The 24,046-nt window shown below is 38.4% G+C and overlaps 2 long non-coding RNA genes across 2 annotated transcripts; both read right to left on the bottom strand.

The window, feature by feature from the left end:
- Positions 1-244: 244 nt before the first annotated feature.
- Positions 245-24,036, bottom strand: LOC113465443. Its single transcript, XR_003390156.1, has 2 exons — positions 23,674-24,036; positions 245-333 (listed from the first exon to the last, which is right to left on the bottom strand). It is a non-coding gene; the product is annotated as an uncharacterized LOC113465443 (long non-coding RNA).
- LOC113465442 lies at positions 4,465-4,777 on the bottom strand. Its single transcript, XR_003390155.1, has 2 exons — positions 4,709-4,777; positions 4,465-4,522 (listed from the first exon to the last, which is right to left on the bottom strand). It is a non-coding gene; the product is annotated as an uncharacterized LOC113465442 (long non-coding RNA).
- Positions 24,037-24,046: the final 10 nt, after the last annotated feature.

Here is a 24,046-nt window from a genome sequence, read left to right as displayed (position 1 = left end):
AATGTTGATGAGTGAAAGTCTATATAACCAGGAGTTCCCAAACCTTCCTCGTCTCCCAAAACCCCTATAGGTCAGAAACAATTCCAGATAAAATTGACATATTATATTGTGTGACATAGTAGAAAGGTCGGTAACTAGGGTAGGTATTATTTATTTATTTTAAAATCTAATTCTGTTAATTGAAAACGTAAATTTAATTGATTCTAATATGTGAATATGTATTTATTCATTTATTTATTTTTTTAATATAGATATTACGTGGATAGGATTCCACAGAGCAGTTGGATAGGATTTGTTTCAAGTTCCAAACTGTTTACTCTTGGGGTAGAATATCTGAAAAATAAACAAACAAATGGAAAGTTATTAAACAAATTGCTTTCATTGCTACGAAATAAAAATAGCCAATTACTGCAACAGCATGTAATGTCTAAGACGAACACCCGTCCAGATACCAACCTCACACGATATTGTTTAACTTCAGTGGTCCGTTGGAAACTGGTATCTACATTCAAAGTTTTATTATTCGTATTGTAAACAATTCTTTTGGTGGCACCCTGGCAAACCAAACTGTTCTACAGACAATTCATCCCTCACGTGAGGTCTGTTTGAATGGGGGCTACTTAATTAGGGGCTTTCGCCTCAACCTCCTGTACATTTCCCCCAGTCTACTTCTTTCTCCTCCCTCCCTCCCTCCCTCAAATTTAAATACATACCTAAGTTGAATTGAAGAAATATTTTTGCAACATAGGTACCTCATGTTGTAGGTATTTATTTGCGATCTTTTTCTCCTAAAATCTCGCTTCAAATCAAATCAAATATTTTTATTGTGGTGATATACAAACATGTAATCCTTGGGCCTCGCTTCACCCTTGGGCCAAACCCGCGACACCCCAGATTGAGAATCACTGGTCTATACTTTTCCATTGGCAAGGTAGTTATTGGCCATAGTGTGCCACTGTCATATTCAAGACCTGGTATGGTTGTTTCTGTATCATCTTGATTCATATTATTATCATATGTATAGCACTTGCTTAATGCTTATCAATTGCATTTCTATCAATGAGCGTTTTTTTAGGAGAGGTTTGATAGAGGGTATTGTAACTGCTTATTGTTTCGAAAGCGAAGAGAAAAGGAAGAAAGGATAGGTTAGAGACAGCTGTTCCAAGAACGGACCTTATCTGCTTTTTTTATACTTTCGGCTAAGACTAAAAAGTCCCATTATGCCAACAGTTTGCTTGGTAAAAAATCCTCCCCGGATGGAAATTGAAGCTGCGACCTTGTACTTCCAAGGCAAACGCGTTACCCTCCAAGCCAGCCAGCCTAAATAAAAGGACCCCTACACTCCCTACAAGACCCTACTTCTAAGTTATAGGTATAGGTACATAGTTCAATGAAACACTATTAACTTTCTGAGACAAGAAGAAATTACCTACATGAGTCCAAGATACCTATCCTTTGTTTCTTACCCTTGACAGTCTCAATGGGTTGATAAGATACCTAACGTATAACTATTAATAGATACCTAACTAATATTAGCCGCTATGGTCCACAGATATATCTTTATCTATGGTTAAGAGAATTGCAATAAACAATCTGTACCATACTTCTACTTCTATTATTCTAGTCACTATCACTAGGTTGATAAGATACCTAACGTATAACTATTAATAGATACCTAACTAATATTAGCCGCTATGGTCCACAGATATATCTTTATCTATGGTGAAGAGAATTGCAATAAACAATCTGTACCATACTTCTACTTCTATTATTCTAGTCACTATCACTCGTGGTAACCTAAACCTAAGTTCACAATGTTTTGCATTTTTCTTTTCTTGATTGTTCGTTCTAAGAATAAACTTTGTATTTACTTTCTAACACGTAGATATTTGGTCGAGTGCATGGGTAGAGCTATCTTGTGTTTAAGTACAGGACTTGATGAAATCTGGTACATTATTGTGGTTCTCTTATCAGTACTCACACCATGATTCAATCAATTTCACTGGAATAGGTAGGTATACTTACGGTTGTATATCTGAAAACAATTCAACAACTCCGCAGATTTTTCCATATTGCACTTCACATTTCGAAAGATTTTGACGTCAGAGATAATAATTATAATTATAATTTGTAATAGTGGTCACATGTAATTTTTTCAAGGGTTTTTCTTCTGTCATACCTACCTAGTTATTATCGACGTCATAAGTTCGGCGAAATCAATTGGATGGATTCGTAACTACTTTATATACTTCAATACAAACCAATGTGATAAGTTCTATTACCGAAACCTCAGCAAGGTAATAAAATAACGATTCATTGAATCAAGAAATGGGTAGAAAATCAGTTTTAGGAGCTCGCGAAAAAACTTCACACCGCGGTCTCTCAGACGGTCAGACAGACCTAGGTCTCTCAGACGGTCAGACAGACCTAGGTCTCTCAGACGGTCAGACAGACCTAGGTCTCTCAGACGGTCAGACAGACCTAGGTCTCTCAGACGGTCAGACAGACCTAGGTCTCTCAGACGGTCAGACAGACCTAGGTCTCTCAGACGGTCAGACAGACCTAGGTCTCTCAGACGGTCAGACAGACCTAGGTCTCTCAGACGGTCAGACAGACCTAGGTCTCTCAGACGGTCAGACAGACCTAGGTCTCTCAGACGGTCAGACAGACCTAGGTCTCTCAGACGGTCAGACAGACCTAGGTCTCTCAGACGGTCAGACAGACCTAGGTCTCTCAGACGGTCAGACAGACCTAGGTCTCTCAGACGGTCAGACAGACCTAGGTCTCTCAGACGGTCAGACAGACCTAGGTCTCTCAGACGGTCTGACAGACCTAGGTCTGAAGCTTTTTCCGCCACACACTTTCCAACGCGACGGCCTGAGGATGAGTGGCTGGTATAACTTTACTTTGAGAAGTACCTAACGAAGAAAGGTTGCCGGCAAGCTTGTAGCAACTTTTTCAGGAACAGGCCCCAGTTTGATGACACTCTCTCTACCCCTCTTTACGAAGACATTTCTTGCAAGCTTCTCGATTGGATAAGATGATCTTATGAAGACGATTTACAAATCAACTTGTAAACTAACATTTTTTTAGTAAGTAGAAACCTAAGTCACCTAAGTGCCCAGTATTAGTGAGTATTAATAATACACGTATTTTCCTTACAACTTAGAAGAGTTGCTGCTTGTTGCCTTACTTGTTAATACTTGCTAACTTAAGGTCTTAAATAATCATTTGTAGGTAATTGAGAAATGTTTAACGTATTTGGTTTTCAACCGAAGTAAAACGCATTTTTCTATCCTCACATAAGTAAGTTTACAAATAACAATTAGCCCGGTACCTACTCATTTAGGTCGGGCTTGCCAAATGGAGTTGACAAGGGGATGAAGGTTGACAAAGCTGACATTCTGCCAAGTACATAGTTTAATTCTAGTAGATAGAATCTGATATCTGATAGATACCTACCTACTGCTGGCCAGCAGATGACTGGTTTTCAGATGACTACCACCAGATTACTAGGTACTTTTCTAAAAAAGAGTTCGATAGAGGGAACTGTATCTGCTACGGTCTTATCGTCCCGAAAGTGAAGAGAGAAGGAAAACAGGATAGGAGAAAGCTAGCCGTTCCGAACTATCCGTTCAGTTCACACTCCAGTCACAGTATGTTCAACGCACGGTCAAATACGGTTTGGGAGTGTTTCCATTAAATCACATGTAAAATATTTGACCGTGCGTTGAACGTACTGTGACTGGAGCGTGAACTGAACGGATAGTTCGGAACGACTGGCTTTCTCGTATCCTGTCTTCCTTCGTGAGCATACTCGCATACTGTGACTTGAACAGTCGATGCGGATAGGTCGATAGGATACTCTCATCCTCTCTTACTGTCCACTACTCACACCCAGACCGTGTGTCGGACAGTCGGAACTTGGGGGGCAAAAGAAGCTGCAGACCTCGGCTTGAGTTTGAGACCAAATAAAAGACCTAGGTCTCTCAGACGGTCAGACAGACCTAGATCTCTCAGACCTAGGTCTCTCAGACGGTCAGACAGACCTAGGTCTCTCAGACGACCATAGCAGTTACAGTTCCCTCTGTCAAACCCCTTAAAAAAAATGTACATGTACGAAGAAGTAACTACTTGAATGTAGACCTAGGTCTCTCAGACGGTCAGACAGACCTAGATCTCTCAGACCTAGGTCTCTCAGACGGTCAGACAGACCTAGATCTCTCAGACCTAGGTCTCTCAGACCTAGGTCTCTCAGACGGTCAGACAGACCTAGGTCTCTCAGACGGTCAGACAGACCTAGGTCTCTCAGACGGTCAGACAGACCTAGATCAGACAGACTATTTTTTTTCCTACTCCTGTAAATTTTCGGTTTTCCGTTGAAGATGTGCCAGAAGACATCCAGGAGGAGCTGGTTGAACTTCAAAATGATACAAATTTAAAAGAATCTTACAGAGCTAGAACTTTTTGGGCCGCCAAAGCTGTAAACTACACGATAATAAGGAGAGCGGCGCTTAGACACCTGACTGTTCAGTACCACTTATCTGAGCGAAAGAGGATTTTCAACGTTATTGATTATTAAAACAAAACACAGAAACAAACTGCTCGCTAGCGATGACATGCGCCTCGCGTTAGCCAACACAATTAAACCACGCATATCACAATTGGTAAAGGGCATGCAAAAATCTTGAGAGCGGCGCTTAGACACCTGATGCTGTTCAGTACCACTTATCTGAGCGAAAGAGGATTTTCAACGTTATTGATTATTAAAACAAAAATACAGAAACAAACTGATCGCTAGCGATGACATGCGCCTCGCGTTAGCCAACACAATTAAACCACCCTTATCACAATTGGTAAAGGACATGCGAAAATCTCATTAAGGTAGCTTTTATTAATAAAAATAAAACAACCCTATGTAGGTATGACTTTGGTTAGCATTACTGTTACTGATCTTATTCCATAATAATTATGTACTTAGTCCCTGTACTAATAATTATATGTACTTATTCCCTATCACCTCTAATCTGATTATCAAGAGAACAGATCAATCAATAACACACTATCTCTACTTTACACTGACTAACTCAGAGAGAATAATCGATTAATCGACTACATTAGACTGGCGATTGATAATGTATCTATTAGATATAAGATTAAAATATGTAGATTATTGTAGATGTGTTATGGATATTTTAATGTCAAGCTAATCGCACACTGGTCAATCGGTATCTACCGATCGGTATCTGATGTCAAGCTAATCGGTATCTAATGTCAAGCTAATCGCACACTCTACCGATTGACCAGTGTGCGATTAGCTTGACATTATTAAAATATCAAACAGTTTGGATGTTTGGTAATCTGAAAGACGACAGAACTTAATGTCAACTACAACTAAATCGTCCGATATCCAATGTCAACTATTCCACTAATATTTTACACATGAAGTGTTTTACAACCTGAGGCAAGGGTGTGTCCACTAGAATCTCCCTGACTATGTCACTGTCGGGATACGATGTTGCCGAAATTTACAATTTTCTCCAAAAATTTGGGAAATGTCAAAATCGAGAACATTACCCCGTTCGCCGCTCTTGAAAACTCCTTTGTCCTGGGTTCGAGATCCTCAAAAGATATGATGTACTTAGGTACATGATATAATTATTCCATTATGATGGTATTTACTTACTAGGTATCATACATTGATATAATGTATCATGAACACACAGGCAAAGTGCTAAGTATGTAGTTAGTTATACCTTCCTATATCTAAGTATGAAAGTATCGCACTTATGTATTAGGTACTCATGTTTAATACCTATCTAGTTTTAAATGTACTTATACCTACCAGCTCGTGAGCATGTACCTACTTAGAGACCTTAGAGTACTTTATGTCCACACTATTAACATTTTGTTTGCTACAAAAACAAATTGTTTTTACTTGTTGATAATAAATATGTTTCGCGTAGATATGTTGGGTTCAATTGCCGAATTAACCTAATGAGCGGGGGGGGGGAAATCACTTCACGAACTGTCATTTACAAGACCTAGGTCTCTCAGACGGTCAGACAGACCTAGGTCTCTCAGACGGTCAGACAGACCTATGTCTCTCAGACGGTCAGACAGACCTATGTCTCTCAGACGGTCAGACAGACCTATGTCTCTCAGACTGTCAGACAGACCTATGTCTCTCAGACTGTCAGACAGACCTAGGTCTCTCAGACCTAAGTCTCTCAGACGGTCAGACAGACCTATGTCTCTCAGACGGTCAGACAGACCTAAGTCTCTCAGACGGTCAGACAGACCTAGGTCTCTCAGACGGTCAGACAGACCTAGGTCTCTCAGACGGTCTGAAGCTTTTTCCGCCACACACTTTCCGACGCGACGGCCTGAGGATGAATGGCTGGTATAACATTACTTTGAGAAGTAACGAAGAAAGGTTGCCGGCAAGCTTGTAGCAACTTTTTCAGGAACAGGCCCCAGTTTGATGACACTCTCTCTACCCTTCTTTACGAAGACATTTCTTGCAACCTTGTCGATTGGATAAGATGATCTTATGAAGCCGATTTACAAATCAACTTGTAAACTAACATTTTTTTAGTAAGTAGAAACCTAAGAACCTAAGTGCCCAGTATTAGTGAGTATTAATTCACGTATTTTCTTTACAACTTAGAAGAGTTGCTGCTTGTTGCCTGACTTGTTAATACTTGCTAACTTAAGGTCCTAAATAATCATTTGTAGGTAATTGAGAAATGTTTAACGTATTTTGTTTTCAACCGAAGTAAAACGCATTTTTCTATCCTCACATAAGTAAGTTGACAAATAACAATTAGCCCGGTACCTTCTCATTTAGGTCGGGGCTTATCAAATGGCGTTGACAAGGGGATGAAGGTTGACAAAACTGACATTCTGCCAAGTACATAGTTTAATTCTAGTAGATAGAATCTGATATCTGATAGATACCTACCTACTGCTGGCCAGCAGATGACTGGTTTTCAGATGACTACCACCAGATTACCACTTTTCTAAAAAAAGTTCGATAGAGGGAACTATAACTGCTAAGGTCTTATCGTTCCGAAAGTGAAGAGAGAAGGAAAACAGGATAGGAGAAAGCTAGCCGTTCCGAACTATCCGTTCAGTTCACACTCCAGTCACAGTATGTTCAACGCACGGTCAAATACGGTTTGGGAGTGAACAATGCTCACTCCCAAATTTTCATTAAATCACATGTAAAATATTTGACCGTGCATTGAACGTATTGTGGCTTGAGCGTGAACTGAACGGATAGTTCGGAACGACTGGCTTTCTCGTATCCTGTCTTCCTTCGTGAGCATACTCGCATACTGTGACTTGAACAGTCAATGCGGATAGGTCGATAGGATACTCTCATCCTCTCTTCCTGTCCACTACTCACACCCACACACCCAGACCGTGTGTCGGACAGTCGGAAAGTATGGGGCGAAAGAAGCTGCAGACCTCGGCTTAAGTTTGAGACCAAATAATTAATAACACAATGATTACCTTGACATTTGGCCTTTGAGGAGAGGGTTAAATCCATCACTGTACTTATATCCCACCATGACTCCTCCTGGGTTAACCAGTTAATCCTTAACCACGAGTTGAAATGCATCCAATACGGTTAAATATTATCCAAGCACAGAACACTTTTCACTACACTATTAGAGCCCATTGATTTTAATTATTTCTAAAGATCACAAATCACAAATATTTGATTGAATTTAAGAATTTGGACTATAATTACATGACTTTATTTTATACATCTGTAAGTATACCTAGAACATAATTAAATCTGAAAACATTGCTTTAATTTTGGTTATTTAATAAAATTAATAGATACCTATTTAAAAATATAGAAAATACATTTAACTCATACAATATTAATCTTAAATTAAATATTTATATTTGAAATATGTACCTACCTCCTTCCTAAACAGTAGTTAGATAATATAATTTTGCACTAAACAGTAGTTAGATAATATGTGTTTAATACATCAGATAATAAATTATATTTTTTTACAATAAACAATAAGTAGGTAATTTAATGCACTCAAAATATCACAGTAGGTAAGTATAGAAAATTTCACTAAAATAATATAATTATTAGGTATCTACTTTAAATTCTCAAATAAACAGATAAAATTGACATATTATATTGTGTGACATAGTAGAAAGGTCGGTAACTAGGGTAGGTATTATTTATTTATTTTAAAATCTAATTTTGTTAATTGAAAACGTAAATTTAATTGATTCTAATATGTGACTATGTATTTACTCATTTATTTATTTTTTTTTTAAATATAGATATTACGTAGATAGGATTCCACAGAGCAGTTGGATAGGATTTGTTCGGATTCCAAACTGTTTACTCTTGGGGTAGAATATCTGAAAAATAAACAAACAAATGGAAAGTTATTGAACAAATTGCTTTCATTGCTACGAAATAAAAATAGCCAATTACTGCAACAGCATGTAATGTCTAAGACGAACACCCGTCCAGATACCAACCTCACACGACATTGTTTAACTTCAGTGGTCCGTTGGGAACTGGTATCTACATTCAAAGTTTTATTATTCGTATTGCACCTTTGCACCTGACTGAACCTAATACTCGTAGCTTATTTCAGTCCTGTGTTCTAACATTGGAATTGGAATTCAATGAATGGTATGCTGAGAACAGAAATTCGCAAAACTTTGGTGAATTTGGCTAAGTTACAAGGACTAGACATTAGTTATAACTAATAGGTAGGTACTGACTGACTACAGAGATAAACCAGGTAAGTTATTTACTTTCACTTTTAGCAGCCTCCATACCCGAGTATGTTTCACATTAACATTGCCATCTGGAGGGACCGGAGATTCTGCATTCAATTCCCGACGAGATAGTAGTTTTTCCACCTCTGTACTACAGGGGCTGTTACGTCGCGTAGCGTCGCTTTTAACATTTAACAACTGGGGGCACGGTTGGTCCCACCATCGACAAAAATTTGAACTCGTTTTTCGATTAAACTTTGTATTTACTTTCTAACACGTAGATATTTGGTCGAGTGCATGGGTAGAGCTATCTTGTGTTTAAGTACAGGACTTGATGAAATTTGGTACATTATTGTGGTTCTCTTATCAGTACTCACACCATGATTCAATCAATTTCACTGGAATAGGTAGGTATACCTACTTACGGTTGTATATCTGAAAACAATTCAACAACTCCGCAGATTTTTCCCTATTGCACTTCACATTTCTACTTATAATTTGTAATAGTGGTCACATGTAATTTTTCCAAGTGTTTTTCTTCTGTCATACCTACCAACCTACCTAGTTATTATCTACGTCATAAGTTCGGCGAAATCAATTGGATGGATTCGTAACTACTTTATACTTCAATCATCTGATGAGAGGCATACTACGGGATGGGCATGCTACGACACAGGCCACAAGCGTCTAATGTAGCAGTTGTTCCATTGCTATGAAATGAAAACGGCGGTGAAACACTCATCTTAAAAAAAAAAAACTGAGGTCTTCTCACGACGCGACGCGCGACAGGGGTTTTACTTTACATTCGGTGACAAGGTGACATGCTACCGGCCTACTCACATTAACCTCACCCAGGCTGAAAACCAACAGCACGTGATAGATCAGATAGTCACACATGTACACATCCGGACATTACCCTTCACAAATTATTTGGTTGGTTACCTAACTACTTTCCTTGGTATTCGGGATGCACTCATACATACTTCAATATAAACCAATGTGATAAGTTCGGCGAATACAATACAAACCAATGTGATAAGTTCCATTACCGAAACCTAATATACTTCAATATAAACCAATGTGATAAGTTCGGCGAATACAATACAAACCAATGTGATAAGTTCCATTACCGAAACCTAATCAAGGTACCTAATAAAATAACGATTCATTGAATCAAGAAATGGGTAGAAAATCAGTTTTAGGAGCTCGCGAAAAAACTTCACACCGCGGTCTCTCAGACGGTCTGACAGACCTAGGTCTCTCAGACGGTCTGAGGACAAAGCAATCAATACACATAGATAAATTTTATAACTTGATTTGGATTTGAATTACCAACCTCCAGATCCGAAGTCCAACCATTGACCACTACACCATTGAGGTTGGTTAGTATTTATCATCTCAGTGGTCTCACAACTCAGGGACCAGATATCTAGGTGACTAGGACTGGAATGTCTCCCATTGAAGACTCTCTAGTTACTAGTAGATAGTAGATACCAGATCCGAAGTCCAACCATTGACCACTACACCATTGAGGTTGGTTAGTATTTATCATCTCAGTGGTCTCACAACTCAGGGACCAGATGACTAGGTGAATCGGATCTAGGTGACTAGGACTGGAATGTCTCCCATTGAAGACTCTCTAGTTACTCTAGTAGATAGTAGATACTCGCACTATTCTACTCAGGTCTCTGCTGATAGATGATAGACAAGCTACTCCAGCCAGAGTTCAATGAATAACCTAATCCTCTATATCGATAGTCTATCTATCTATACAAATAGGTACTGAATGAATACTTGGGTATGTCAAGCTATTGGAATCATGCCTAGGTTTCGCTGATAGATGATAGACAAGCTACTCCAGCCAGAGTTCAATGAATAACCTAATCCTCTATATCGATAGTCTATCTATCTATACAAATAAGTACTGAATGAGTACTTGGGTATGTCAAGCTATTGGAATCATGCCTAGGTTTCGATTTGCTCTGGAATTCTCCTACCTTATCTCTATCACCTTATCAAACTTTAGCAGAAGATTGTTTTTTTGGGGGGGGGGGGGGGTGGTCCGCGAAGTGATTCTGATTTTCGGAAGTGGTCCGCCAGCCAAGGCTTATTGGGAACCCCTTATCTATACAAATAGGTACTGAATGAATACTTGGGTATGTCAAGCTATTGGAATCATGCCTAGGTTTTGATTTGCTCTGGAATTCTCCTACCTTATCTATCAGCTTATCGGAAACATTTCACAATATCTTGAGTTTCTACTAGTCACTAGTGTTCTGTTATCACCAATATTATTTGTATTGTCCTCACACTGATGTCAGCCCGTATTGACGTTAAGGTCACATAGGTGTCTTCTAATCCAGAGACTGGGGGTTCGTTGGAGATAACCTTGCTCTTGACATTTTTTATACTCATTGACAGAGAAACTCATTTTAATTATGTAGTATGGTTTTTATTCTTACAGCAGTAGCAGTGAAGTGGCAATGTAGTGTATTGACGTTAAGGTCACATAGGTGTCTTCTAATCCAGAGACTGGGGGTTCGTTGGAGATAACCTTGCTCTTGAATTTTTTTTCATTCTCATTGACAGAGAAACTCATTTTTAATTGGTTTGGTTTTTATTCTTATAGCAGTAGCAGTGGCAATGTAGCGTTCAGACAGATTTGCAATAAAATTACCAAAACTGATAAAGCCGGCCGACCTTCATTATTGTTTTATTGAATACCTTGTGAGTTGTGAGGAGGTTGTTAGATATACTTACTGGCTTACATAAGTAAGATTGGAGGTGCCTATACAAGTATTCAATAATCCAACCTGGTTGAAATCGCTGTAATATCTTGCCGGTAATGTGCAGTAACTAAAATTCAAGGCATTTATGGCCCAAACCCTTCTTAGGCCTTTTCGAGGCTTTTTTGAACAGATTGTTGTTAAGAATTTTAAGGATGGACATGATCTGTTAGAACCCCGTAGGAGTAGGAGAGCCCTCCAGGCCACCGAACCACAAGTTATATTTAAACAAAAGTAAAATCTAACATATCAAGGTAAGTACTTCCTTTCCTTGCTATATATGTCTGTGTTTGGTCCAATATGCGAAAAGAAAGAAGGAGAGAGAGAGAGAGAGAGATGACAAAGACGTTGACTTGAGAGTGGTTTGAAATAATTGCAATGTTCTGATTGGTGGAGAGGGAGAGTGTTATATAACACTACAGACTACAGAGTCACTGCCCACAGTTCTACCTTTCACTAGAGTGCCAGTACCACTCTCTTCAGCCTTATCCAATAACTTGCCTATCCGAGATACCATCAAGTACCAGCTGAACTAGAGGATCAAGTACCGATCTACCGATGACTGAATAGGAAATTCTCAATGCTGATATTAACCAGAAGTAGAACTCTTGCAGGTAACCACTAGGTGAAGTTATGCCTCGGGCATTTTCCATCGACTAACCCTTGGAGATCTATTGTTAAGTGGACAAATAGCTAATCGAATACGTGGTGAAATTTCATCCCTTGGCTGGAATTGAACCCGCTTTCTCCAGTTTACCAGGTGAGCGCTTTGACTTCTACGTCACGGAGGGAAGAAGGATAGTATACGTAATACGTATATATATGGGGTTGAAGAACGTAACAACTTATAGGAGTCAAGGGTTCATAGTCTTCATAGGTAATTATGGGCAGCGAGTAAGTTATAGTATTTTGAAGTTTCGTGTGACTTAACTGCTGAATTTTAATCGACAGCTGATAGCTAAACCTTTGCTAGCTCTTACTTTCGCATACCTAATAGAATATAGCAGCTATATCCTCTAGTCAGCTTTCCGGGCCGTCAAATTCGCCATTATAAAAAATCTCTTGCTCTTGAGTATCGACTGTCATTAACCAAGTTGGGTTCATTGGACAACTCGTGGTGGAATTTCCTTTTATCTCCTATATCCAATCGTAGCCACAACATCCAAACCAAATCGTCACCAAAGGAACACAATCAAATAAATCTCGAAATTCAACCATGTGACCTCAGTAATGGATTCCTTAAGTTTTGCTAAAACCGTGATTCCTTACGACGAATCAGCGTGGAATGTTTAAAGGTCATAGGGAGACATGTTGTAGAGTTGTCTACAGAGATATTAATATGTAGAGTTGTGTCTACACACAACACAGGTATTAACATGTAGGTACCCAAGTATACCAGTTAGTAATGTAGAATCAATGTGTGTCTCAGCTCACACAGATTAAAATATCGGTAAACTTGTGGAAACTGAACCGAACTCGGACCTAACCTGAGAGCTATGCCTAATGCCTAGCTGAGCAGTTCCAAGAACATGAATCTCACCGGTCCTCTCAAATTTACTATTAGGGATTTACCTTCCTTGATTTGTAGTCAGTTTCAGTTTTTATTTGGTGTTGAAAGGTTGGGCTACTGTGTCGCTTTTCAAGTCTTTCAAGAAGAATTGCGGAAGTCAGCACTCATTTCAACAAGAAGTTAAGGGTATGTTCAATTATTAACTGAATACCCATTAGAGGACTTGGTAGTCGGTTAGATAAGACAAAGTCATAATGCCAGGGCCTCTTGAGTTTTCCATCTTCACGTGCGAATTTTGGTCCCGAAGGGCCGGATTGTTCCTCATACCTCTGATATTGGCCAATTTGACTGGTCCTAATTCTCCTTAACCTAGGTAGTATTAGTATTAGGTGTAGTAACATGGTCTGGTTGACCTCCCCATGCCAGGCCTTAATCTACTTGGCATTACTACTCCAGTACATCAGTACTTACCTACCTACCTATATGCATAGGTATCTGATTTTATCTGTCGATAGAACAGACTATTACAGGGTGTTTATAAAGTCCCCTATCCCTTCTTAACTTTAGAAAGGATGAAGGAACAATGAATATTTGGGAGCCTTCATCATGAAAATGTTGATTATTTAATGCTAGGTAGAAAATCAAGAGGTTGTTTCAACGGTGGCGTTACAGGGGTCAGCTTGAAAATCTTAAATGAAAATGAAAACCCTGAAAACATGGCGAAATGAAAAATCGAAAAGGCTATTATACGTCCAAGCTTGTTCATCTGGGCTGTTCATGAACACGCTGTAGAATCAGTAGGCTATTCCTTTGCAATATACAGTACGGCTAGACAATTGCAATATAGTCTACAACAGTGATATATTGCACAAACCATGTCAGTGGAAATAGACTAGGTTGACTAGATCCTACTACAATATGGCATTGAACATATTCTATTGATTCTGATATTCTGAAGAGGAATTACCTGGGGGATGGATGTGGATTGTTAGGTACGAACTGATGAAGTCTTAAGGTCATCAGAGTATCAGACGACGCACGACGGTCTCCTCGACTCGAAACTATATCAGCTGTTCTAATATGGAACTTTTTGTTTTGTGAAGAGCTTTTTCTTTAGGCAAACTGTACCTATAGGTGAACCTTTGGAAAACCGTACGCGTTTCGGTACAAATTGTGTTACCGTACAAGCACGATTCGGCAACGTTGTTCCCTATTCAAAATGAAAAGTTCAAAAACCGTTACATAAACCTATTACCTACCTACTATGTATTTCTAATTTTCTACACATCATACACATTCTGTATTTTTGCAAAAATGGATTATCATGATCATCTGGCAACACTGATTGTGATTGTGAAAGTAGATTCGAGAACCTTGTCTGAAGTGTAGAGGAGAGGAGACTTATCCCTTCAAACATACGTAACTACTAGGTAAGTACCTACTTACCCTAATTTTCTAGGTAGTTCAGGTATGATCATATTATGCTTAGATGCATGTAGCAGTAGATATTATAAACACAAGGGTAATAATCACCATTTGTTGCAATGGTGCAATTATACAAGTACAAGCACAATTCGGCAACGTTGTTCCCCATTCAAAATGAAAAGTTCAAAAACCGTTACATAAACCTATTACCTACCTACTATGTACCTATTTCTAATTTTATAGTTTTATACACCAATTACTGCAACAGCATGTAATGTCTAAGACGAACACCCGTCCAGATACCAACCTCACACGACATTGTTTAACTTCAGTGGTCCGTCGGGAACTGATACCTATATTCAAAGTTTTATTATTCGTTTTGCACCTGACTGAACCTAATCGTATTGACGTTAAGGTCACATAGGTGTCTTCTAATCCAGAGACTGGGGGTTCGTTGGAGATAACCTTGCTCTTGAATTTTTTTTCATTATCATTGACAGAGAAACTCATTTTTAATTAGTTTGGTTTTTATTCTTATAGCAGTAGCAGTGGCAATGTAGCGTTCAGACAGATTTGCAATAAAATTACCAAAACTGATAAAGCCGGCCGACCTTCATTATTGTTTTATTGAATACCTTGTGAGTTGTGAGGAGGTTGTTAGATATACTTACTGGCTTACATAAGTAAAATTGGAGGTGCCTATACAAGTATTCAATAATCCAAACTGGTTGAAATCGCTGTAATATCTTGCCGGCAATGTACAGTAACTAAAATTCAAGGCATTTATGGCCCAAACCCTTCTTAGACTTTTTCGAGGCTTTTTTGAACAGATTGTTGTTGAGAATTTTAAGGATGGACATGATCTGTTAGAACCCCGTAGGAGAGCCCTCCAGTCCACCAAACCACAAGTTATATTTAAACAGAAGTAAAATCTAACATATCAAGGTAAGTACTTCCTTTCCTTGCTATATTTATGTCTGTGTTTGGTCCAATATGCGAAAAGAAAGAAGATCAGGATAAAATCCGCCCCGGGCGGGAATCGAACCCGCGGCCTAGCGCTTACAAGGCAGACGCACTACCAACTAAACTAACTAGGCTACTAGGCTGGCAAATGAATTCTTATGAAAAATGGGCTGTAAGAAAAAAAAAAAAAAATGGTGGATACATAGTCAGGTTAGAATTGGAGATCTACATCATTTGGTAAGCACTGTTGTTTGTTAAGCGCTGATATATCATATCTAGTGTATGCCTATAAGCCTATAAGGTTGTAATGACAGAGGTTATCATCATACAGTAATTATAATTAGTAATGGAAATCTATTGGAGTTATCCATACAATGTGCACCAGCACATCCACTATTATTTTATATTTATTTAATATGTATGCCTGACAAGCTTCTACCTACTATAAATATTATGTAGGTGTGAAGAGGTCTTTGGAGGGAGGGCCATTTTTGGAATTCGCCCCTTTTTCCAAAGATCGCATTTTTGAATCCCCGTCATGTTATTCCCTTTCTAAAACATCCTTCCCCATTTTCCTATCCAATACCAATTCGGTGCAATTCAATTTTTTCTGTCATTGGAAAAATGGCAATTCTTCTAAAGACCCACTTTTCTCGTGTTGTCTGTTATTTTACGAGTAGGTATCGCTAGATTGTTTTAAATATACATAAAATTCATGCCTTGACTGGGATTCAAAGCCGCCATCTCCTAATTAATATTAGATTATGATACCGCGTTATTTCGTGCTGGATACCATCCTGTATATTTGTATATAGAATTCAGAATTTATCGCATTACGAAAATAATATCATATGAAGAAGATACTGATAGATAAATAATATACATAGATGCATTGTTGTACATATTCTAAAACATAATATACCTACTGTAGATATCATGTTATCAACTTATCACCAATGTAAACACAATAGCAGAATGTTATATCTGGACATAGATAAATGATAAATCACAAAGGCTCGGGTTCGATTCCCGCGGGTGAGCGTAGAAATATTTACTAAATATGTATAATGGATTACTTGAGGACATGAAATCGAAAATATATATGTCAAGGTAAATGTAGAAAATTGGTAATTTTGAAAAATTACCGGTGAGTCTGACAGATCGCGGAACGTGTGTGGCGGAGAAATCTTTGGACCCAGGTCTCTCGGTCTCAGACGGTCTGACAGACCGAGGTCTGTTAGACCGAGGTCTGTTAGACCGAGGTCTGTTAGACCGTCTTGAGTGGCTGGCATAATACAGCAGTTCTTTCATTGTCAAAGTTCGAAATAAAAAGGACGATGAAACACTTAACTTTTAAAAGACGATTACTTTCTTCGGTATGAGTTGGGTCTGTAGATACTACCTACAGCCTACAGATAGTCTTTGTACTTACCTACCCATAGGTAAGTATACCTATCCCTAAAAGTAAATAGGTACCTAGGTAGATTACCTACTCTGATGATCTTCATTTTGCCAGGAGAATGAAGTACCTACCTTGGTTATCGAGTTCTCGACACCCTTTCGATGCAACAAATGGTGATTATTAACCTTGTGTTTATAATATCTACTGCTACATGTATCTAAGCATAATATGATCATACCTGAACTACCTAGAAAATTAGGGTAAGTAGGTACTTACCTAGTAGTTACGTATGTTTGAAGGGATAAGTCTCCTCTCCTCTACACTTCAGACAAGGTTCTCGCTTAAAGTATACAAATTTAGTAGCAGAATTTCGACGTAGACATTGAAAACAATTTAGCTCGTAGTTTATTCGATCAGTACCTATGTACGTACCTACCTAATTTGTTTAATATTCAGTTTATTATTATTCTTGATTTGATTTTTCGATTTTACTTTCATGTAATGATTTAAAATCAAGACTAGAGCCCGTTCTCCCTTTATTCCCCATATAAGGTTCAAGTCACCCATCCATTTATTGGCCTTGCTACAATCAGTGTTGCCAGATGATCATGATAATCCATTTTTGCAAAAATACAGAATGTGTATGATGTGTAGAAAATTAGAAATACATAGTAGGTAGGTAATAGGTTTATGTAACGGTTTTTGAACTTTTCATTTTGAATAGGGAACAACGTTGCCGAATCGTGCTTGTACGGTAACACAATTTGTACCGAAACGCGTACGGTTTTCCAAAGGTTCACCTATAGGTACAGTTTGCCTAAAGAAAAAGCTCTTCACAAAACAAAAAGTTCCATATTAGAACAGCTGATATAGTTTCGAGTCGAGGAGACCGTCGTGCGTCGTCTGATACTCTGATGACCTTAAGACTTCATCAGTTCGTACCTAACAATCCACATCCATCCCCCAGGTAATTCCTCTTCAGAATATCAGAATCAATAGAATATGTTCAATGCCATATTGTAGTAGGATCTAGTCAACCTAGTCTATTTCCACTGACATGGTTTGTGCAATATATCACTGTTGTAGACTATATTGCAATTGTCTAGCCGTACTGTATATTGCAAAGGAATAGCCTACTGATTCTACAGCGTGTTCATGAACAGCCCAGATGAACAAGCTTGGACGTATAATAGCCTTTTCGATTTTTCATTTCGCCATGTTTTCAGGGTTTTCATTTTCATTTAAGATTTTCAAGCTGACCCCTGTAACGCCACCGTTGAAACAACCTCTTGATTTTCTAGCCTTTTCGATATTTCATTTCGCCATGTTTTCAGGGTTTTCATTTAAGATTTTCAAGTTGACCCCTGTAACGCCACCGTTGAAACAATCTCTTGATTTTCCACCTAGCATTAAATAATCAACATTTTCATGATGAAGGCTCCCAAATATTCATTGTTCCTTCATCCTTTCTAAAGTTAAGAAGGGATAGGGGACTTTATAAACACCCTGTAATAGTCTGTTCTATCGACAGATAAAATCAGATACCTATGCATATAGGTAGGTAGGTAAGTACTGATGTACAAGGGATAGGTATAAACACCCTGTAATAGTCTGTTCTATCTCTATCGACAGATAAAATCAGATACCTATGCATATAGGTAGGTAAGTACTGAGATGTATACTGGAGTAGTAATGCCAAGTAGATTAAGGCCTGGCATGGGGAGGTCAACCAGACCATGTTACTACACCTAATACTAATACTACCTAGGTTAAGGAGAATTAGGACCAGTCAAATTGGCCAATATCAGAGGTATGAGGAACAATCCGGCCCTTCGGGACCAAAATTCGCACGTGAAGATGGAAAACTCAAGAGGCCCTGGCATTATGACTTTGTCTTATCAAACCGACTACCAAGTCCTCTAATGGGTATTCAGTTAATAATTGAACATACCCTTAACTTCTTGTTGAAATGAGTGCTGACTTCCGCAATTCTTCTTGAAAGACTTGAAAAGCGACACAGTAGCCCAACCTTTCAACACCAAATAAAAACTGAAACTGACTACAAATCAAGGAAGGTAAATCCCTAATAGTAAATTTGAGAGGACCGGTGAGATTCATGTTCTTGGAACTGCTCAGCTAGGCATTAGGCATAGCTCTCAGGTTAGGTCCGAGTTCGGTTCAGTTTCCACAAGTTTACCGATATTTTAATCTGTGTGAGCTGAGACACACATTGATTCTACATTACTAACTGGTATACTTGGGTACCTACATGTTAATACCTGTGTTGTGTGTAGACACAACTCTACATATTAATATCTCTGTAGACAACTCTACAACATGTCTCCCTATGACCTTTAAACATTCCACGCTGATTCGTCGTAAGGAATCACGGTTTTTAGCAAAACTTAAGGAATCCATTGCTGAGATCACATGGTTGAATTTCGAGATTTATTTGATTGTGTTCCTTTGGTGACGATTTGGTTGGATGTTGTGGCTACGATTGGATATAGAAGATAAAAGGAAATTCCATCACGAGTTGTCCAATGAACCCAACTTGGTTAATGACAGTCGATACTCAAGAGCAAGAGATTTTTTTATAATGGCGAATTTGACGGCCCGGAAAGCTGACTAGAGGATATAGCTGCTATATTCTATTAGGTATGCGAAAGAAAGAGCTAGCAAAGGTTTAGCTATCAGCTGTCGATTGAAATTCAGCAGTTAAGTCACACGAAACTTCAATATACTATAACTTACTCGCTGCCCATAATTACCTATGAAGACTATGAACCCTTGACTCCTATGACGTTCTTCAACCCCATATACGTATCCTATCCTTCTTCCCTCCGTGACGTAGAAGTCAAAGCGCTCACCTGGTAAACTGAAGAAAGCGGGTTCGATTCCAGCCAAGGGATGAAATTTCACCACGTATTCGTTTAGCTATTTGTCCACTTAACAATAGACCTCCAAGGGTTAGGTCTATGCCTAATGCCTAGCTGAGCAGTTCCAAGAACATGAATCTCACCGGTCCTCTCAAATTTACTATTAGGGATTTACCTTCCTTGATATGTAGTCAGTTTCAGTTTTTGTTTGGTGTTGAAAGGTTGGGCTGCTATGTCGCTTTTCAACTCTTTCAAGAAGAATTGCGGAAGTCAGCACTCATTTCAACAAGAAGTTAAGGGTATGTTCAATTATTAACTGAATACCCATTAGAGGACTTGGTAGTCGGTTTGATAAGACAAAGTCATAATGCCAGGGCCTCTTGAGTTTCCCATCTTCACGTGCGAATTTTGGCCCCGAAGGGCCGGATTGTTCCTCATACCTCTGATATTGGCCAATTTGACTGGTCCTAATTCTCCTTAACCTAGGTAGTATTAGTATTAGGTGTAGTAACATGGTCTGGTTGACCTCTTCATGCCAGGCCTTAATCTACTTGGCATTACTACTCCAATACATCAGTACTTACTTACCTACCTATATGCATAGGTATCTGATTTTATCTGTCGATAGAGATAGAACAGACTATTACAGGGTGTTTATAAAGTCCCCCTTCCCTTCTTAACTTTAGAACGGATGAAGAAACAATGAATATTTGGGAGCCTTCATCATGAAAATGTTGATTATTTAATGCTAGGCGGAAAATCAAGAGGTTGTTTCAACGGTGGCGTTACAGGGGTCAACTTGAAAATCTTAAATGAAAACCCTGAAAACATGGCGAAATGAAATATCGAAAAGGCTATTATACGTCCAACCTTGTTCATCTGGGCTTTTCATGAACACGCTGTAGAATCAGTAGGCTATTCCTTTGCAATATACAGTACGGCTAGACAATTGTAATATAGTCTACAACAGTGATATATTGCACAAACTACAGGGGTCAACTTGAAAATCTTAAATGAAAACCCTGAAAACATGGCGAAATGAAATATCGAAAAGGCTATTATACGTCCAACCTTGGTCATCTGGACTTTTCATGAACACGCTGTAGAATCAGTTGGCTATTCCTTTGCAATATACAGTGCGGCTAGACAATTGCAATATAGTCTACAACAGTGATATATTGCACAAACTATGTCAGTGGAAATAGAATGACTAGATCCTACTACAATATGGCATTGAACATATTCTATTGATTCTGATATCTGAGGAGGAATTACCTGGGGGATGGATGTGGACTGTTAGGTACGAACTGATGAAGTCTTAAGGTCATCAGAGTATCAGACGACGGTCTCCTCGACTCGAAACTATATCAGCTGTTCTAATACGGAACTTTTTGTTTTGTGAAGAGCTTTCTTTAGGTAAACTGTACCTATAGGTGATCTTTTGGAAAACCGTACGCGTTTCTGTACATATTGTGTTACCGTACAAGCACAATTCGGCAACGTTGTTCCCCATTCAAAATGAAAAGTTCAAAAACCGTTACATAAACCTATTACCTACCATACTGATCGAATAAACTACGAGCTAAATTGTTTTCAATGTCTACGTCGAAATTCTGCTACTAAATTTGTATACTTTAAGCTGCAAGGGATCTGAGATAAAATGTTACCTACTTTTAAGGTTATTTGTTCCCATACAGCAGCTACTGATAGGAGCATGGGTTCAATCAGAACCACAATAATCTGGTCCCTATTTCCTATGGTATTTCTAATGGTCTATTTCCTGTGGTATCCTCTCTGTTGCCTTATCAATGAGATTACTACCAGTCACATGGTTCTTGTTAAATTCTAGAATCAACTCAATATTATCTGCAAATATTTCCCAGAAATATCATCGCATCTCGCATGAAACCTCCGTCCTATAAAAAAGAAGAAGGAAAAAATGGATCGAAAACACTTTCCTATTTCGTATACTATGAGGATATTACCTATCTAATAAGGAAAAATCTATCTATTAAGGAAAAAGTTAGACATAAGTACTTAAATAATTAAACAAAACTATGTGTAATGAAAATATACAAGGATTACAGGAAGGGCACTTTGTATATGACAGACAGCAAGACATGACAAGTAATCTACAAGGTGGCCCAAATATTATCCGTTTAAAATTTTCCTTTGGATTGCTTGAGGACATGAAATCGAAAATATATATATATTGCTTCAGTGCTAAGGGTGCAATCAGCAGATCCATCGGTTTCCCTAAGACCAAACGTGCTTTTTTTTTCAATTTAGGTAATTATAGGTAACAGATATAACTTTGAACTACTTTTAAACTAGCGGTGACTAAGATGTTGAATACTACTGATCGAATAAACTACGAGCTAAATTGTTTTCAATGTCTACGTCGAAATTCTGCTACTAAATTTGTATACTTTAAGCTGCAAGGGTTATAATAACGATGTTACCTACTTTTAAGGTTATCTGTTCACATACAGCAGCTATTGATATTGATAGGAGCATGGGTTCAATCAGAACCACAATAATGTGGTCCCTATTTCCTATGGTATTTCTAATGGTCTATTTCCTGTGGTATCCTCTCTGCTGCCTTATCAATGAGATTACTACCAGTCACATGGTTCTTGTTAAATTCTAGAATCAACTCAAAACTCAATATTATCTGCAAATATTTCCCAGAAATATCATCGCGTCTCGCATGAAACCTCCGCCCCATAAAAAAGAAGAAGGAAAAAATGGACCGAAAACACTTTCCTATTTCGTATACTATGAGGATATTATCTAATAAGGAAAAATCTATCCATTAAGGAAAAAGAAGAAAAAAGTAGACGTACTTAAATAATTAAACAAAACTATGTGTAATGAAAATATACAAGGATTACAGGAAGGGTACTTTGTATATGACAGACAGCAAGACATGACAAGTATTCTACAAGGTGGCCCAAATATTATCCGTTCAAAATTTTCCTTTGGATTGCTTGAGGATATGAAATCGAAAATATATATATTGCTTCAGTGCTAAGGGTGCAATCAACAGCAATGATAGGTAGCAGATATAACTTTGAACTACTTTTAAACTAGCGGTGACTAAGATGTTGAATACAGCAGGATTTGAATATTTCGCCCTTTAGTAGTCTCCTGGCAAAATGAAGATCATCAGAGTAGGTAATCTACCTAGGTACCTATTTACTTTTAGGGATAGGTATACCTATGGGTAGGTAAATACAAAGACTATCTGTAGGCTGTATCTACAGACCCAACTCATACCGAAGAAAGTAATCGTCTTTTAAATGGTAAGTGTTTCATCATCCTTTTTATTTCGAACTTTGACAATGAAGAACTGCTGTATTATGCCAGCCACTCAAGACCGTTTAACAGACCTCGGTCTGTCAGACCGTCTGAGACCGAGAGACCTGGGTCCAAAGATTTCTCCGCCACACACGTTCCGCGATCTGTCAGACGCCCTGAGCGTGAGTGTCTCGCACTATGTCGTAGCCGTAGCATGCCCGCCCGTCTCATAGTATGTCCAATGTCCCTCGTCAGTTGGGCGACACAATACTTCTCATTGAGGTGCTGGGTCAACACTACCATTGGGTCTAGAAGTTGCATATTTCGAAATTCGACTTTTCGGGCGTTTGGGCATTGGATCAACCTACGTTGGTAAGTAGGTATAATAGGATATTTGTTATGTTAGGCTGGGTTAAGATTAGTATCTACGTAATGATGAATCTCACCATTAACACGTCCTATAACTACTGTTACTGACAGTACAGACTACTCTGGTAGTCTCTTCAGATAAGAAATAAGAACAACTTTGGAAGCCTACTCCATTGCGGACAACTTGGCACTTGGAAGCGGTTTTATCAAGAGATGAAAAAAAAACTGATCTGTGACAAATGATTTTTTCACTACGTAGGTATTACCTACCTATATGACACCTTGATCCATAGATTCCATAGACACTATACATGTAGGTAGCGATCCTATGTACACTATAATACACACAGACACGGGACTATATTTACAAGAAAAACACACGGAACACTAACTAACCCAGAAAAAAAAAAACACGTCATAGATCACAAAAGAGTAATTAAGTATTGAAAATTAATTAGAGAAAAATTAAATACGGTAGGTACAAGAATTTAATTTTTTTATCAACGCATGTAACGAAGACAAAACGTAAACTACGATAGAATGAGAAGAGGGGAGGAAGACAGAGGTGAAGTGAGAGGAGGGGAAGTGTTCAGGCAAGGTTGTCTCACTTTCACAATGTACCTATATACAGGGTTGCCAATTT

The sequence above is a fragment of the Diaphorina citri genome, unplaced genomic scaffold (genome assembly GCF_000475195.1).
Source record: "Diaphorina citri unplaced genomic scaffold, Diaci psyllid genome assembly version 1.1 scaffold107, whole genome shotgun sequence".
Classification (NCBI taxonomy): domain Eukaryota; kingdom Metazoa; phylum Arthropoda; class Insecta; order Hemiptera; family Psyllidae; genus Diaphorina; species Diaphorina citri.
The sequence above is the reverse complement of the archived record's forward strand: the minus strand, read 5'-3'. Positions and strand labels throughout refer to the sequence as shown.